The 16,533-nt window shown below is 45.7% G+C and overlaps 1 protein-coding gene across 6 annotated transcripts in view; it reads left to right on the top strand.

The window, feature by feature from the left end:
- The first annotated feature begins 12,499 nt into the window (after nucleotides 1–12,499).
- HCK (HCK proto-oncogene, Src family tyrosine kinase) overlaps nucleotides 12,500–16,533 on the top strand; it is a 50,218-nt gene continuing 46,184 nt past the window's right edge. The window contains exon 1 of one of the 6 annotated variants that reach the window (XM_058432922.1): nucleotides 12,500–12,566. The gene's annotated coding sequence lies outside the window, so the exon portion shown is untranslated. Of the gene's footprint in view, nucleotides 12,597–13,037; nucleotides 13,231–15,951; nucleotides 16,028–16,533 lie in introns of those variants that run through there. The other 5 variants (XM_058432924.1, XM_058432923.1, XM_032142614.2 and 2 more) reach the window with 5 other exon arrangements.

The following is a 16,533-nucleotide window of genomic DNA, read 5'->3' as shown; positions in this document are numbered from 1 at the left end:
TCTTAATGGGGTTTAAGTTACATAAATATATGTGCATTTGTAAAAACTCAGCAAATGAACATGTAATCTTTTGCCCTTTGCCTGTAAATTTACATTAAAAGAAAATTACTGTAAACAAATATTGAAATTGAACTCCAGTTAATAATATGTATGCTGAGGTAATTTCTTTAAAATGCATTTTAAAAGATGAATTGATGGACAGATAGATGGACAAACATGATTAAAGCAAGTAAAATGTCAATGGTAGAATGTAGGTGGTGAGAGTAGGTATTTTGTTGCTGAAGTCTTTTGATTTTGCTGTGTATTTGGACATTTTCATAATAAAATGTTCAGAAGGAGCAACCCTTGATAACCATATATTCCAATTCCTTCATTTATTATCATTATTTTAGTTCCATAAGTAAAAACAATGCATTCTAGTTAAGAAAGAAAAAAACAGGGAGAGGAACATCACACACCAGGGCCCGTTGGGGGATGGAGGGGAAGGGGAGGGAGAGCATTAGGACAAATACCTAATGCATGCGGGGCTTAAAACCTAGATGACGGGTTGATGGGTGCAGCAAACCACCACGGCACACGTATACCTATGTAACAAACCTGCACGTTCTGCAAATGTATCCCAGAATTTAAAGTAAAAAGAAAGAAAGAAAAGAAAAAACATAGAAAAAGACTTCCCCACCACCAATTTCAATGTTCCTTTCCTCTTCAGTGACAACCTCTGTTTCTTGTTGGCTGTTTAGCTTCCAGACTTTTATCTATGCATTTACATACATATAGAGGTAAACACAAAACCATGTTATTATTTTAAAAAGGAATGTACTCTGCGATTCTGAAAGAATGTCTTGGGGATCTCTCCATGTTAATTCATGCACATCACCCCAGTTTCAAATTGCTGAGTAAGGATGTGTCTTCCTCTTTGAGATGCAGGCTTAGAGAAGAGTTTGTCAGGCACACACAGCAGTTAGAAGAGCTGGGACTCCAACCTACTCTCCTAGTCCCAGGCCTGGGCGCACCCTGCTTGAGCGTGTCCACCACTGAATGAGCGGCAGGGCCGCGCCCAGGCCCTTTTTTTCTGGCAGAATACAGTGGGCAGGTTCAGCCCTGCCCCTGGGAGAAGACCAGCCTGGGCTTGGGTGCACCGGACCCAGGAGGAAGTCCTCAAAGCGCTTCCTCTTTTCTTAGCCTCCAGAGACACTAGGGGAAGGAGAGGGGGTGTTGTGAAACTGAACAGTCCCCCAACCCCCCTGGGGGGACCCATCAGCTGGGGGTGGCCATGCAGCTGGGGGCAGAAAAACAATTTCATGGACTCCCCCAGCACCGCCCCCGCCCCACCCCCATCCCCACCCAGTCTCACCCTGCCCCTGAGCAGGAGGTCTGCTGCCTCTAGGATGGTACTTGGGGTAGGTAAGCTTGGAAGGCATCCATAGGCCAGCCTTGTGCAGTCTCGCCCGAGTCCTACATGAGTTGGCCCCAGTGCCTACCAGCTGCTGCTGCCTCTTCCAGCCTCCTCTTCCAAATATGGTATCTGCCTGGGGCTTCAGGCACCAACAACATGGAAATGTTTGCAGTTCCTCAAACAGGTCAGACTGTTTCCCTCTCAAGGCTTTGTCAGGTTGTCTCTTCTGCCTGGAACACCCTTTGCCCTGATCTTCCACTGGCATCCGTTAAGCCTCAACTCATATCACTATTTTTTTTTTTTTTTTAAGGCAGGTCTCACTCCATTGCTCAGTCTGGAGTGTAATGGCGCGATCTCAGCTCACTGCAACCTCTGCCTGCTGGATTCAAGCAATTCTCCTGCCTCAGCCTCCCGAGTAGCTGGGATTACAGGTGCCCGCCATCACGCCTGCCTAATTTTTGTATTTTTAGTAGAGACAGGATTTCGCCATGTTGTCCAGGCTGGTCTCTAACTCCTGACATCAGGTGATCCGCCCACCTCAGTCTCCCAAAGTGCTGGGATTACAGGCATGAGCCACTGTGCCTGGCCCATATCACCTTTTTCAAGACGTCCTTGCTGCACTCAGTGTCCTTCCTACTTGGTCCTACAATATCATGGGCCTATCTCTCTCTCTAGCAGCATTTTCCACTCTGTATCTAAGTTATTGGTTAAATGATTGTCTCCATAATTGGATTGAAAGTTGCTTGAGGGCCAAAACCCTCTCATCCATTTTTGTGCTCCCAGACCTTGGCAGAAATGCACATGGTAGGCCCTTAATACGTATTAATGGAATTAATCAAAGAATGAAGGGTTTAGATGCCAGCACTGTCACTATCACTCACTGGCTGTTCCTAAACTCTGAGCTTCTGTTTCTTCCTTTGTAAAATGGGCATGTGAATAGTATCTGCATGGAATTTGCAATACAGTAGAAGAGACAGAGAATCAACAGGTGAACATACAAATATGTACCATAGTGCCTGGTGGCAACAAATTCTCTGGAGAAAAATAAGGCCAAGTGGGAGTTAAAGAAGATTGGAGGAGGGAGGAGCTTTCTAAGGGGGTCAGGGACCCCCTAGGGGCTGTTGGGCATTTCTCAAGGGTTACTCTCCTCTGATTTTCATTTGACCCTTTTGGAAAAGGTGGGGAGCAGTGAGCTCCTGCCTGGGAGGGTGTAGCTATGAAATAAACGCTGGCTACTTTACAAATAAAAGGGGAGATGGTTGAGCTCTGAAATAATGACTGTGGCTCTCTCTCCCATCCTTCAACATGTTTGGAATATAGAACAATCAACAGTGATCCCAAAGAATTTGAAATATGAAATGCAAATGCCCTCTGGAAATAGGAAAATCCATTTTTGAAAGAGCTAACCTCTAACCCACTGTAAAGCGAAGCTTACATTTTGTTCTAGCTCCTGCCCTCCTTCCAGGACAGAGCCCTGGGTCCCTTCCTGCATTCTGCATCTCTCTCTATACTCCTCAACTTCCTGGGCACAATTACTGCATTTTGTGTAATGGTTACAAGCACAGCTGTCAGAGGCACACTGGAGGCCTGTCCATGTGGGTTCTTCAAATCCCAGCTCTGGCACTTATTGGCTGTGTGACATCGGACAATTGTCTTTACCTCTCTGAGCAACCCTTTTACAGTCATCCCTACTTATAAGACAGAAAATGAGATAATGTAAGTGAGGGCAACTACTTGGTGCAGGAGGTCCTCTTATTCTACTATGCAGGGGAGGAAATGGGCAGAGAGAACCTGCCCAAAGTCACAGCCAGCAAGAGGTGGTCAGTCCAGCCTCTGTGCCTTTGCTCCCACATTCTTCCACCCCTGGCCCCAGAGTCAAGTGCCCACCTAGAACACCTTTCTTGACTTTTCATCCCCTAAAAATCCCAGCCAGCGTCAATTCTATCTCATCCATGAAGTCTCTGATTGTATTTTCAATTGACTTTACTTGATTTTGAATAGCTAATACATTTAAGTAGTTCAACATTCAAGAGTACAAAAGATACTGTGCAGTTCCCCTCCCTAGAAGAAACCACTGGGGCTGTTTGCTATGTGTGCCCTTCTTGACTTGGCCCAGCCATATGCTAGTGTGTTTGTTCTGTTATTCTGCACAAATAGTGAAATACAATAGAAGCTGTTGGACGCCTCAATTTCTTCCCTATTTACAGCTATATTTTTGCATTGTTCTCTATTAGTACATATGGGGCTTCCTCCTTCTTTTGTAAAAAGCATTTTTATTGAATTATAAATTTACGTACTATACAATTCACCTGTTTAAGTTTTACAATGCAATGGTTTTTAGTATATTCAAATGTTGTGCAACTGTCACCACAATCAAGTTTAGAACATTTTAATTACCCACCCACCAAAACCACCATGTACCTATTAGCAGTCACTTCTTATTTCTTCTCAGCTCCCAGCCCAATGCAACCAATAATCTCCTTTCTTTTTCTTTTAAGTAGAGATGGCAGTCTCAGCATGATGCCCCAGCTGGTCTTGAACTCCTGGGTTAAAGTGATCCTCCTACCTCAGCCTCCAGAGTGGCTGGGACTACAGGCATGTGCCACTGTGCCCAATCTCTTTTCTGTTTCTATAGATTTGCCTGTTCTGGACCTTTCATATAAATTGGATTTTATAATATGTGGTATTTTATGATCAGCTGCTTTCATTCAGCATAACGTTTTCAAGGTCCATCCGTATCATAGCCTGTATCAGTACTTCATACCTCTTTATTGCCAAATAACATTTCATTGTATGGCTATGCCACATTTATCCATTGAGGGACACTGAAGTTGTTTCCACTTTTTGGCTGTTATGAATAATGCTGGTATGAAGATTTTATGTGCAGATCTTTGTGTAGACATATATTTTCAAATTTCTTGGGTATATACCTGGGCGTGGGATTGCTGGGTCATATGGTAATTCTATGTTTAACTTTTTGATGAACTGCCAGACTGTTTCCCAAAGCAGCTGCTCCTTTTACATTTCCACCATCATTGTATGAGGTGGAATCTCTCCCTATTCTCTCAATATTCTCACCAACGGTTGCCATTATCTGTCTTTTTAAATTATAGCAGTTCTAATGGATGTGAAGTGGAATCTCATTGTGGGGTTGATTTGCATTTCTCTAATAACTAATGATATTAAGCACCTTTCCATGTGCTTATTGGCCATTTGTATAGCTTCTTTGGAGAACTATCTATTCAGATCTCTTGCCCACTTTTAAATTGTGGATTTTTTAAATTATTGAGCCATCGTATGTATATATTCAGGACCCCAGTCCCTTTTCAGTTCTGTGATTTGCAAATATTTCCTCCCATTCTGTGGGTTGTCTTTTCATTTTCAGGATAGTATCACTTGCAGCACAAGTTTTTAATTTCAGTGAAGTCCAATTTATCTATTTTTTCCTTTTGTCACTTGTATCACATCTAAGAAGAATTTGCCTAGCCCAAGGTCGTGAAAATTTACTTCTCTGTTTCCTTTAAGAGTTTTACAGCCTGGGTAACATAGTGAAACCCCTTCTCTACCAAAAATACAAAAAATTAGCCGATGTGGTGGTGTGTGCCTGTGATCCCAACTGCTCAGGAGGCTGAGGTGGGAGGATCACTTGAGCCTGGGAGGTGGAGGTTGTAGTGGCCAAGATCGCGCCACTGCACTCCAACCTCGGTGACAAAGTGAAACCCCATCTCACACACACACACACACACACACACGCACACACACACAAAGAGTTTTATAGTTTTTGTTCATACACTTAGATCTACAATCCATTTTGGGATCCAACTTCATTCTTTTGCACGTGAATATTGAGTTGTTCCAGCACCATTTGTTGAAAATACTATTTTTTTCCACTATTGAATTGTTTTGGCACTCTTTTTGAAAATCAATTGGCCATAAATGTGAGGGTTCATTTCTCAACTCTCAATTCTGTCCCATTGACCTATATATTTCTGTTCTTATGCCAATACCACACCGTCTTGATTACTGTAGCTTTGTAGTAAGTTTTGGAAATCAGGAAGTGTTAGTTCTGCAACTTTGTTGTTCTTTTCAAGATTATTTTGGCTGTTCTAGGTCCCTTGCATTTCCATATGAATTTTAGGACCAACTTGTTTATTCCTGCCCCCCCCCAAAAAAAAGGCAACTGGGGTTTTGATAGGGATTGTATTGATCAATTTGGGGAGTACTATCATCAACACTATTAAGTTTTCCAACCCATGAACATGAGATGTCTCTCTCAACCCATGGGATGATTTTATTTGGGTCTTAAGTTTCTTTCAAGGATGTTTTCTTGCTTTCAGAGTACATTGTACTACTTTTGTTAAATTTATTCCTAAGTATTTTATTCTTCTGGTGATATTATAAATAAAATTGTTTTCTTAATTTTGTGTTCAGATTGTTTATTACTAGTGTACAGAGATACATATTTTTTTTTAAATACAGAGTTTCGCTCTTGTGGCCCAGGCTGGAGTGCAATGGCGCAATCTCGGCTCACTGCAACCTCCACCTCCCGGGTTCAAGCGATTCTCCTGCCTCAGCCTCCTGAGTAGCTGGGATTACAGGCGCCTGCCACCACACCCGGCTAATTTTTGTACTTTTAGTAAAGACAGGGTTTCACCACCGCGCCCAGGTACAATTGGTTGTTATATATCTTTATTATTTTTGACAAATAATTAAGATATTAATTATTCAATTATTTATGAATTAGTATTCAATTATTTTATGAAGATTTATTTTCCCACATCCCAAATCATGGGCATTTAGGTTATTTTCTGTCTTTTCCTAGTAAAAGAAGTGCTGGGATTATTCTCCTGTAGGTACTATGAATTCTTTTAGGCATTCTGATGTTTTCTGTCTCTGAGCTCCTTTAGTTGTCAGCTGCTACCACTCTGACCCAAGCTCCCATCATCTTGCCCTTGGATGACTCTCTCCCTGCTCACTGGTTTCCCTCCTTTCCCTTTGCCCCTCCAATTCATTCTCTACCCAGCAGCCAGACAGATCCTGTGAAAACATAAGCCAGTTTGGCTCACTCTTCTGTTCAAAACCCTCCAACAGGGCTGGGCATGGTGGTTCACACCTGTAATCCCAGCACTTTTGGGAGGCTGAGGCAGGCGGACCACCTGAGGTCAGGAGTTCGAGACCAGCCTGGCTAACATGGCAAAACCCCGTCTCTAGTAAAAATACAAAAATTAGCCAAGCGTGGTGGCGGGTGCCTGTAGTCCCAGATACTTGGGAGGCTGAGGCAGGAGAATCACTTGAACCTAGGCGGCAGAGGTTGCAGTGAGCCGAGATCGCGCCACTGTACTCCACCCTGGGCGACAGAGTGAGACTCTGTCTCAAAATAAACAAACAAACAAAACCCTCCAACAGCTCCCATCTTGTGTCAATTAAAATTTAATATTGATACCAAGATGTCTGTGGCCTTCACAATATGACCCCACTCACTACCTCTCCAACACTGTCTCTATCACTCTTGTCTGCACCTTCTGTGTTCCAGCCACAGTGGGCTGTTTGTATTCCCTAAACACACCACGTGCTGTTGCCTCCCAGGACCTTTGCTGTTACTGTTGCTTCTGCTTGGAACACAATTCCTCCAGATTATCACATGACTTATCTCTCCAATTCAAAAGGTCTTGCTCACATGCCACCTCCTCAGAGAAGCCTTCTCTGACCACCCTGTCTCAAGTCATACCATCGCTCCTCTCCGTCCCACTACCTCTCCCCTTGACCTCCCTAGTTTTCTTATAACGCATATCATTCCCAAACATGGGATGAGTTTTCAGTATCTGTTTATTATCCATCTTCCCCTCAATAATGTAAATTCTAAGCACATAGGAAGGAATTAATTTTGTTTATTACTGTATCCTCAGCATCAAAAATAGCACATGGCACACAGTAGGTGCTCCATAAATATTTGTTGAGTGAATGAATTATCATGCCACTCCCCTGTTTATAACCATCCAGTAGCTTCCCATGTATGTTAGAATAAAATCTATGCTCCTCACAGAGGCCTACAAGGTCCTGAGTGGCCTGGCCAATTTCATGGACCTCACCTTGGGTCTCCCTCCTCTGCTACACACAATGGGGTTCTTCAGACACACAAAGTACCTACTTTCCTTGAGGCCTTTGTGTATGGAATTAGTTACCAACATTGCATAATAAACTACCCCGAAGCTTAAAGGCTTGAAACAATAAGAATTTATTGGCAGAGCATGGTTGCTCACGCCTGTAAAACCAGCACTTTGGGAGGCTGAGGTGGGTGGATTACCTGAGGTCAGGAGTTCGAGACCAGCCTGGCCAACATAGTGAAACCCTGTCTCTACTAAAAATATAAAAACTAGCCAGGCGTGGTGTCAGGCACCTGTAATCCCAGCTCTTCGGGAGGCTGAGGCAGGAGAATCACTTGAACCCGGGAGGCGGAGGTCACAGTGAGCTGAGATTGCGCCACTGCACTCCAGCCTGGGCAACAGAGTGAGACTCTATCTCCAAAAAAAGAAAGAAAGAAAGAAAGAAAGATGTTACCTGTTCTGGGGAGCCTTCCCTACCTTCCCCTGTTAACCTCTCAAAGCCCCTATATGGAGCCCCATCCCTTGATAGTGCTTGTTGCAAAATTCCAACATGCCCTTATTGATGCAACCATTTGTTGAATGCCCTCCAGTAAGTGGAAAACGCCATTAGGCCAGGGATTTCGGCTCCCTTATTCTCTGTTGTGTTCCCTAACACTCAAGACTCATCACCCAGTATGTGCCCATTATTATGTTTGTTGACCAAGTGAGAGAATCAGAGACATCAAATGGCTTGCTCAAGGCTACACATCTAGAGGTGGAAGGAGCACTAGAATCTGGGCCTTGTTACTCCTGATCCAGAATTGGCCTCCTGCCCCAGGACTCACTTGGTTCTCCAGACTTCAGTCACAGCAAAGTCCACCCTCATTTCAGAGTTCCTTTTATTCCATGTTGAAAAGGGTCCACTACTCACAGGGCAATATCTCCTTTTTAAAGTCATATGCTCCTTCTTTTATCTTTGGAACAAGGCAGAGTATAACAAAGGTGGTTTCCAAATTATACTTGAATCAGTGCCTAAGCAGCAGTTTGAAATCTTAATGATTAGGCTGTACTAATGAAATTGACCATCTATATATAGCATACCTAAGCACTTTACTTATATTTCATTCTCAAAGTGACCCACTGACATAAGTAATAGTATTATTCCGACTTGACAGATGAGGAAACTGAGACTCAAACAGGTGACAGTCAAGTCACCTCTTTGTACAACACTACCCAGTTGGTAACAGCAGTGCCAGGTTTGAACTCTAGTCAGACTCCAACGACGGAGCATTTAGCACCACTTTTTTTTTTTTTTTTTTGAGGAGTTTTGCTTTGTTGCCCAGGCTGGAGTACAGTGGTACAATCTCGGCTGTCTGCAGCCTCCGTCTCCCAGGTTCAAGCAATTCTCCTGCCTCAGCCTCCCTAGTAGCTGGGATTACAGGCACCCACTGCCACACCTGGCTAATTTTTGTATTTTTAGTAGAGACAGGGTTTCACTGTGTTGGCCAGGCTGGTCTCGAACTCCTGACCTCAGGTGATCTGCCCACCTCGGCCTCCCAAAGTCCTGGGATTACAGGCGTGAGCCACCATGCCTGGCCCTTAGCACCACTTTTGTGGTCAGCTATAGTCTCCATGACAATGAACCAATGAATAATTGAGTAGACAAAATGTTTGCCACCCCCAAAGACTGGTAAGGGGGTGTTTAGAATGCAATTTGTAATTGTATAAATGTTCTTTGATGCAAATATGGGTTAGATGAGAACTTTTTTTAATTGAAAAGAATGACAGTGCCAAATGTTGGCAAGGATGTGGAGCAACTGGAAATCATAAATCACTGGTGGGAATGCAAAATGGTGTAACCACTTGAAAAACCAATTTAGACCAGGCACAATGGCTCACACCTGTAATCCCAGCACTTTTGGAGGCTGAGGCAGGCAGATGGCTTGAGCCCAGGACTTCAAGACCAGCCTGGGCAACACGGTGAGACTGTATCTCTACAAACAAAAAAAAAAAAAAAAAAAAAAAAAAGCTGGGCATGGTTGTGTACCTGTAGTCCCAGCTACCCAGGAGGCTGAGGTGGGAGGATCACTTGAGCTCAGGAGACAGGTTAAAATGAGCCAAGATCTTGCCATTGCACTCCAGCCTGGGTGACAGAGCAAGACCCTGCCTCAAAAAAAAAAAAAAGAAAAATAATTTAGCAATTTATTGCAAGTTAGACATACACTTGCTTTATGACCCAGCAATTCCAATCCTGAGTATTTACCCAAGAGAAATAAAAATATGCCTACACAAAAACTTGTACATGAATATTTATAGCAGCTTTATTTATATAGCCCCAAATTGAAAACAACCCAAATGTCTCTCAACAAATAAATGGATAAATAAATAGTGTTACATCTATACTGTGGAATACTACTCAGCAGTAAAAATGAACAAACTACTGGAACATGCAACAACATGGAAAATCTCTGAGTAACAGAAGACAAACACAAAAGAAACATGCTGTATGACTGCATTTATGAGAAATTCTAGAAAAGACAAAGCTAATGTATAATGGCAAAAAGCCAATCGGTGGTTACCTAAGGCTACCTAAGTGTGGGAGGAGTTGACTGCAGTAGGACATAAGGGAACCCTTTGGGGTGATAGAAATGTTCTATATCTTGATTGGGGTGGTGGTTACACAGGTATATATATTTGCCAAAACTCATCAAGCTGAATATTTATGATGGTAGATTTTATTCACAAAATTATGCCATGATAAAGTTGACAGAAGTTTGGGAACATACACAAGGATTTCAATTACAGCATTACTGTCAGGACAAAATATTTGGGAAACTGTCCATGAACAGGAACATGTGTCAGCTCTCTGGCTCTTTACTATCAGAATGGCAAACTTTTGAAGGGAGATGTAGCTGATGCTAATGCGGACCCTCTAATGCCCACTGGGCCTTTACTAAGAGCTGCACTTCTCTTCCTGGAGACCCTCTGGTGGCTGAAGCATGCATCAGGGAGGCCAAAATGCTGGAGGGTCAGTACCCCTGAAGTACCCCTCATCCGGTGTCCAACAGGAGTTGGTGTGTAAATGCCCCAGCTCCCTTGCCGGACAGGTAGGGTAACTCTGAAGTGGGTATATCTCCGGAGATCCCTGAAGAATTGAACTCCAGTTGCCCACAATGGTAACTGGCTTCATGATACTCCTTTTAACTGGCTTCCCTCCTTTCCCTGTCTCATCTGCCTACTCCCCTACCAGTGTCTTCTGCATCTCCTAAATAAACTATTTTCACTTGGATCCATGTCCAGGGTCTGCTTCTGGGGAACTCAAATTAAGACCAGTGGATAATACTAAGGGTTGGTAAAGATAAGGGGAAATGATGGGAGAAAGAGTGGGGCAGTGGCGATTCTGCAAACACCTGTCATTCTTGGCAAAGCAAGTCCTTACAAAATTCTAATGTAGGACAATAAGGGGACATGTATGAGGATGTCCACTGTGGCACTATTTACAGTAGTGGGAAATTGTGTGCGATCTAGGTGTCCATGACCAGGAGAATGAATAAATAAAATGTGAAGGATATAAACAGTGACTACACGTATGGCTGCTACCTTTGGCAACATGGCGGGATATTAACAACAGTGATGGGGGTGGCGGGAGGAAATGTACAAAAGTGAATAAGTAACGTTAAACATACATTCAGAACATTATCTGTTTTTATAAAAAGCACATACAGACTAGGTGCAATGACTTACACCTGTAATCCCAGTACTTTGGGAGGCCAAGGCAGGAGGTTCAGTTGAGCCCCAGAGTTCCAGACTAGCCTGGGCAATAAAGCAAGACCCCATCTCTATTTTTTTTAAGTTGTCTATGCCATACCACACCGAACGCATCTGATCTTGTCTGATCTTGGAAGCTAAGCAGGATCAAGCCTGGTTAGTGCTTGGATGGGAGACCCCCATTAAAATAGCACTGTAGGCTAAAGAGAAGGAAAAAAGGCCCATAGAGGTACATACACCAAAAACATAAGAGTAGGGTCATTGTCTTTCTCATTCATGGTTCTTCTCCCCTTCCCCACCAGGGGACATTTTACAAATGTCTGGAGACATTTTGTTGTCACAACTGAGGAGGAGGATGCTATAGACAACTAGTGGGTAGAGCCCAGGAATGCTGTTAAACATCCTATCATTCACAGGACAGTCCCACAACAAAGAATTACCTGGCCCAAATGTCAATAGTGCCAAGTTTAAGAACCCCTACTTTCCCCAGCCCCCAGGACAGCATTGCTGAATGAATTATGAATGAATGGATGAAGAAATGAGGGTGGTCCTGATCAGCTGGTAGCCACGGGAATAGAGAGACGCGGTAGAATTCTTGTAGTTTTGGAGATTTTGGAGGTGTGTTACACAGAATTTAGGGTGATAGCCCCTGTCTTTTCCAGGAGAGGGTGTGTTCTGCCCTTGCCTGGAGCTGGGCACAATCCCATCCACTTGGGGCCTCAGTCACCCTCCAGCCCGACTCATCGCCTCCCCCGACCACCTCCCCCAGCTTGGGAGTCCTCTGAGCTGCCAGGAAGTCAGGGTGGTTCCTTCGGGCAAGGAACTTTGCATGGCCATGGTGGTTCCTTCGAGAGAGGAACTTTGCATGGTGTCTGAATGCAGCAGGACTGCGGAAGGGAAACCGCTGACCACAGATGGGCCTGGAAGTCTCGGGCCGCGGAGTTGGGGAGGGCCGGGCCAGAAGGGAGGGGTCGGAGTGGTGGGGAAAAGAGATCACGATGCTTCCGGGATAGGGTAAGGCCTTTCTAGGGTGGGGTTGGAATCTTTGACGACTGTGGCAGGAATCCTTTGATAGGTGGGGTTAGGATCTCCGAAGGGCAGGGTTGGAATCTTTGGACCGGAGGGATAGACCCCTAGGGATTAAAACTCTTAGGCGGCGGGAGGTTGGATCGCGCAGGAGCAGGAGCGGTATTGGAACCCTGGGGTTAGTGTTCTAAATCTTAGGGCAGGGTTAGAATCCACTGAAGTGAGAGTTCGGATCCTTCCATTGGGCAGATTAGAATCGTTGGGGGCAAGTTGAGTTTAAAAATCCTTCAGAGGTGGGATTAAAAATCCTTTGGCGGGGCGGGGTTAGTATCTTGGGAGCCTTGGAGCGGGTGCTGGGGTTCTTAGATGGGCGGGTTCGAATCCCCAGGAGTAGGATTTGGGATCCTTTGGAGACTGGGGTAGGACGCTGGGCGGTGGGATGGGGAGGTGTTAGGGAAAGTGGAGTTGAAGAGATGGGGGTTAGCGTCCTTGGTGGACGCGTTAGAAGCCTCCGATGGATGGTGCTAATTTTTTTTTTCTCTTGATGGCGGGTTTGGGATCCTTTTTGCAGGAGACGGAGGTTATGGCCCTCGGGGAGCCGGTTAGGATCCTGGGGTGGCGTCTGAATCTTCGGGGAGGTGTTAGGACACTTGGGGCGGAGTTAGCATCGCTCAGGGCGCGGCTAAGGCGCCCAGATGGCCTGCGGGCGCCACCACGTCCCTGGTCCCAGCTCCGGAGCACATCAGAGGCTTAGAGGCGAGTGGGAAGGGACTCAGTGCAGGGCGAGAAACGCCCACAGCACCAAAGCCCCTCGGAGCGTCGCCCCCCGCCCCACCCTAGTTCTAGAAAGTCAGTTTCCCGGCACTGGCAACCCGGAACCTCAGGGGCTGCCGAGCTGGGGGGGCGCTCAAGCTGCGAGGATCCGGGCTGCCCGCGAGACGAGGAGCGGGCGCCCAGGTGAGTGCCGCGCACAGGGGACCGGGAATACCCGGCCCGCGAGGGGTCCCAGGAGGCGGAGGGAGCCCAGGAGCCTGGGGTGGGCTGGCTACGGGTGCGGCTGGGGGCAGCGAGGGGAGACGGAACGTCGGGGGAGCCGCGGGTAGCCCGGGGGATGAGGGGTCGACAGCGAATGGAGGGTGCCCTAGGGAGGGGCGGCACTGTTGCGGACTGCTGGATGTCCGGGGAAGGGGACGCTCGGGCCCGTGCAGTGTGACTTTATCCACCACTTCTCTGGGCCGTCCAGGTTCCCCTTCTGTGGGGGGGGATTTTTTTTTTAACTAAAAAAAAAAAAAGAAGGAAGAGATGGGGCTTCACAGAGCCTGGGAGGAGGAAGGCCCTTACGGTTCCCGGTGGGGGCCGGGTCACGCCGGGTTGGCAGCCAGCTTGGGGAAGGGGGCAGTTGGGCGGAGGCGTGACGTGCGAGCCACACCCAGGCCGGCTGCAGCTGGTCGGCTCTCTGCCCCTCCTCCCACAACAGGTCTAGGTCAAACCCCCAAACCTCCTGGCCCAAGACCACACTGCATGCATGCCCTGTCACTTTCCTCCTTGTTGGACAAATTCTCCGTCTCAGAATTCGTTTCCTCATCTGTAAAACGGGGCTATTCCTTGCAAGGATGCAGGAAATTGGAGTATGGGAGAGGTGGTGCGTGTGAGAGACAGTTAGGCTAGTGGGTAGGGGAGGGGGCTTCTAGGGGCAAACTGCCTGTTGGGCCTGGGGTAGAGGATTTGGCCTTTCTTTGCCTCCGTTTTCACAACTGCAGGATGGGGAGAGTAATAGTACCTCCTTCACAGGGTTGTTTAGAGGATTAATTGGGTACTGAAGGGGCCGGGCAGGGTGACTCACGCCTGTAATCTCAGCTTTTTGGGAGGCTGAGGCAGGTGGACCTCTTGAGGTCAAGAGTTTGAGACCAGCCTGGCCAACATGGTGAAACCCCGTCTCTACTAAAAGTACAAAAATTAGCCGGGCATGGTAGCACATGCCTTTAATCCCAGCTACTCGGGAGGCCGAGGCACGAGAATCACTTGAACCTGGGAGGCGGAGGTTGAGGTGAGCCGAGATTGTGCCACGGCACTCCAGCCTGGGCGACAGAGAGAGACTCTTGTCTCAAAAAAAAAAAAAAAAAAAAGTTACTGAAGGAAAGCTTTGAGAGTGCTGTCTGACAGTACACAGGCTTAATGTATGTTAACATTGCCCTAGTTAGTCATATGGCCCCGCGTTCTCAGACTTTAGCCTACATCAGCATCACCTGGACGGCTTGTGAAAACACAGATTGCTGGGCCGAATCCTAGGGTTTCTGATTCAGTAGCTCTGTGCAGGACAGTGAGAACTTCCATCCCCGGTGATGCTGCTGCTGCTGATCCAAGGAGGACACTTTGAGAACCACTGGAATAGCCTATGCCCGGCACAGAGAAAGGCCTCAATACATATCAGTTGCCTTATCCCATGGTTTTCTCTTTATAGTCCTTTTTTTTTTTTTTAGGGGAGGAGGTGACAGGTTAAAATACAGAAAAGTGAAGATAATAATATATTAAATGTCCCGAGAATCCACCATCCAGAATTAACAAATAATAGCATTTTGTCGTGTTTGCTTCGGATTTTAAAAAATTAATTTACTAAAAATAACAGAAAAAATTGAAGTCTCCCCACCTTGTATCACTCTCAGTCCTGTTTCTTTCCCTCCCCAGGGGCAACCGCTGTCATGAGTTACAGTCCTTCCAGGATGTGCCTCTAAAAACGGATTGCATATAAATGTATGCATAAACAACACGTAGGATTGTTTTGTGTGCTTTAAAAATACTATCTATGCAGTGGTTCATGCCTGTAATCCCAGCTACTTGGGAGGCTGAGGCAGGAGAATCGCTTGAACCTGGGGAAGCAGAAGTCGCAGTGAGCCCAGACCGCGCCATTGCACTCCAGCCTGGGCAACAAAAGCGAAACTCCATCTAAAAAAAAAAAAAAAAAGTCCGGGAGCGGTGGCTCACGCCTGTAATCCCAACACTTTGGAAGGCTGAGGCGGGCGGATCACGAGGTCAGGAGATCAAGACCATCCTGGCTAACATGGTGAAACCCCGTCTCTACTAAAAATACAAAAAATTAGCCGGGCATGGTGGCAGGCGCCTGTAGTCCCAGCTACTCGGGAGGCTGAGGCAGGAGAATGGCGTGAACCTGGGAGGTGGAGTTTGCAGTGAGCCGAGATCGTGCCACTGCACTCTAGCCTGGGCCACAGAGCGAGACTCGGTCTCAAAAAAAAAAGAAAAAAAAAAAGCTATCTAACTGTGAGACTTTTCTGCAATTCTGATAATGGGGAGAGCAAAGGAGCATATTTGGCCCATCTTATCATTAAGTTGTCAAAATCTATCCAGGATGAGAAATAGAAAATAGAGGCCTCATTCATTCCTTCCAGCTGCTGCGGAGTATCCCAGCAGGTAACCACTCTACAGTATTTCTCTTTCCCCTGTGGATAAATACTCAAGTTGTTCCTAGGTGTTCACTACAACGAACAATATTGACAGGAGCATCCTGGATGTGTAGCTTTCAGCCCATGTACAGGTGTTTCTTGAGGAAAACACCAAAAGGCCCGATGGCCCCCCAGAGAGGGCACCTGTCACCCTCCCCTTTGTGTGAGAGGAGTACGGTAGCCCGGAAGGGTCATCCAGGGACTCTGAGGCAGAGAAGAGAGAAGAATGTTGTTCTGCTGACCTCCCAGCTGTCTCTGGATCAATGGCCCTTCTTCCCGGCCTCATGTTCTCTGCTGTAAGTCACTTCATTTGTCTTACTCACTGTGCCTGGCACTTAGTAAGTGTTCAAGAAAATGGAAGCATGAATCTTTTGAGGGAACAATAACCAATATTTTCATGTATCTTTATGTAGTCTTTTCTACGCACTTTTAAATTAACATAATTAGTATAATGCTACACATAGATTATTTTTATCCTATTTATTTGCTTAGTATTACATTGTATCATTTTCCAGGTCATCAAAATGTTCTTAAATTTTTAGTGGCTGCGTAATATTCCACTGTTTGCCTGTATTATAATTTGCTTAACCTTTCTAGCAGAGCAATCTTTTATATAGTTCGAAATTTTTAGAAATATTTTAATTGAGGTGAAATTCACCTAACTTTATAAAATTATATGATTTTTAAAGTGAACAATTCAGTGGTATTTGGTATATTCACAATGTTGTACAACCGCTACCTCTCAGTAGCTCCTAAACATTTCCATCACCAGTGAAAAAGGAAACTTTGTACCTATTAAGCA

This window comes from Hylobates moloch, unplaced genomic scaffold, assembly GCF_009828535.3.
Source record: "Hylobates moloch isolate HMO894 unplaced genomic scaffold, HMol_V3 SCAFFOLD_21, whole genome shotgun sequence".
In the NCBI taxonomy this organism is placed as follows: Eukaryota; Metazoa; Chordata; class Mammalia; order Primates; family Hylobatidae; genus Hylobates; species Hylobates moloch.
The sequence above is the reverse complement of the archived record's forward strand: the minus strand, read 5'-3'. Positions and strand labels throughout refer to the sequence as shown.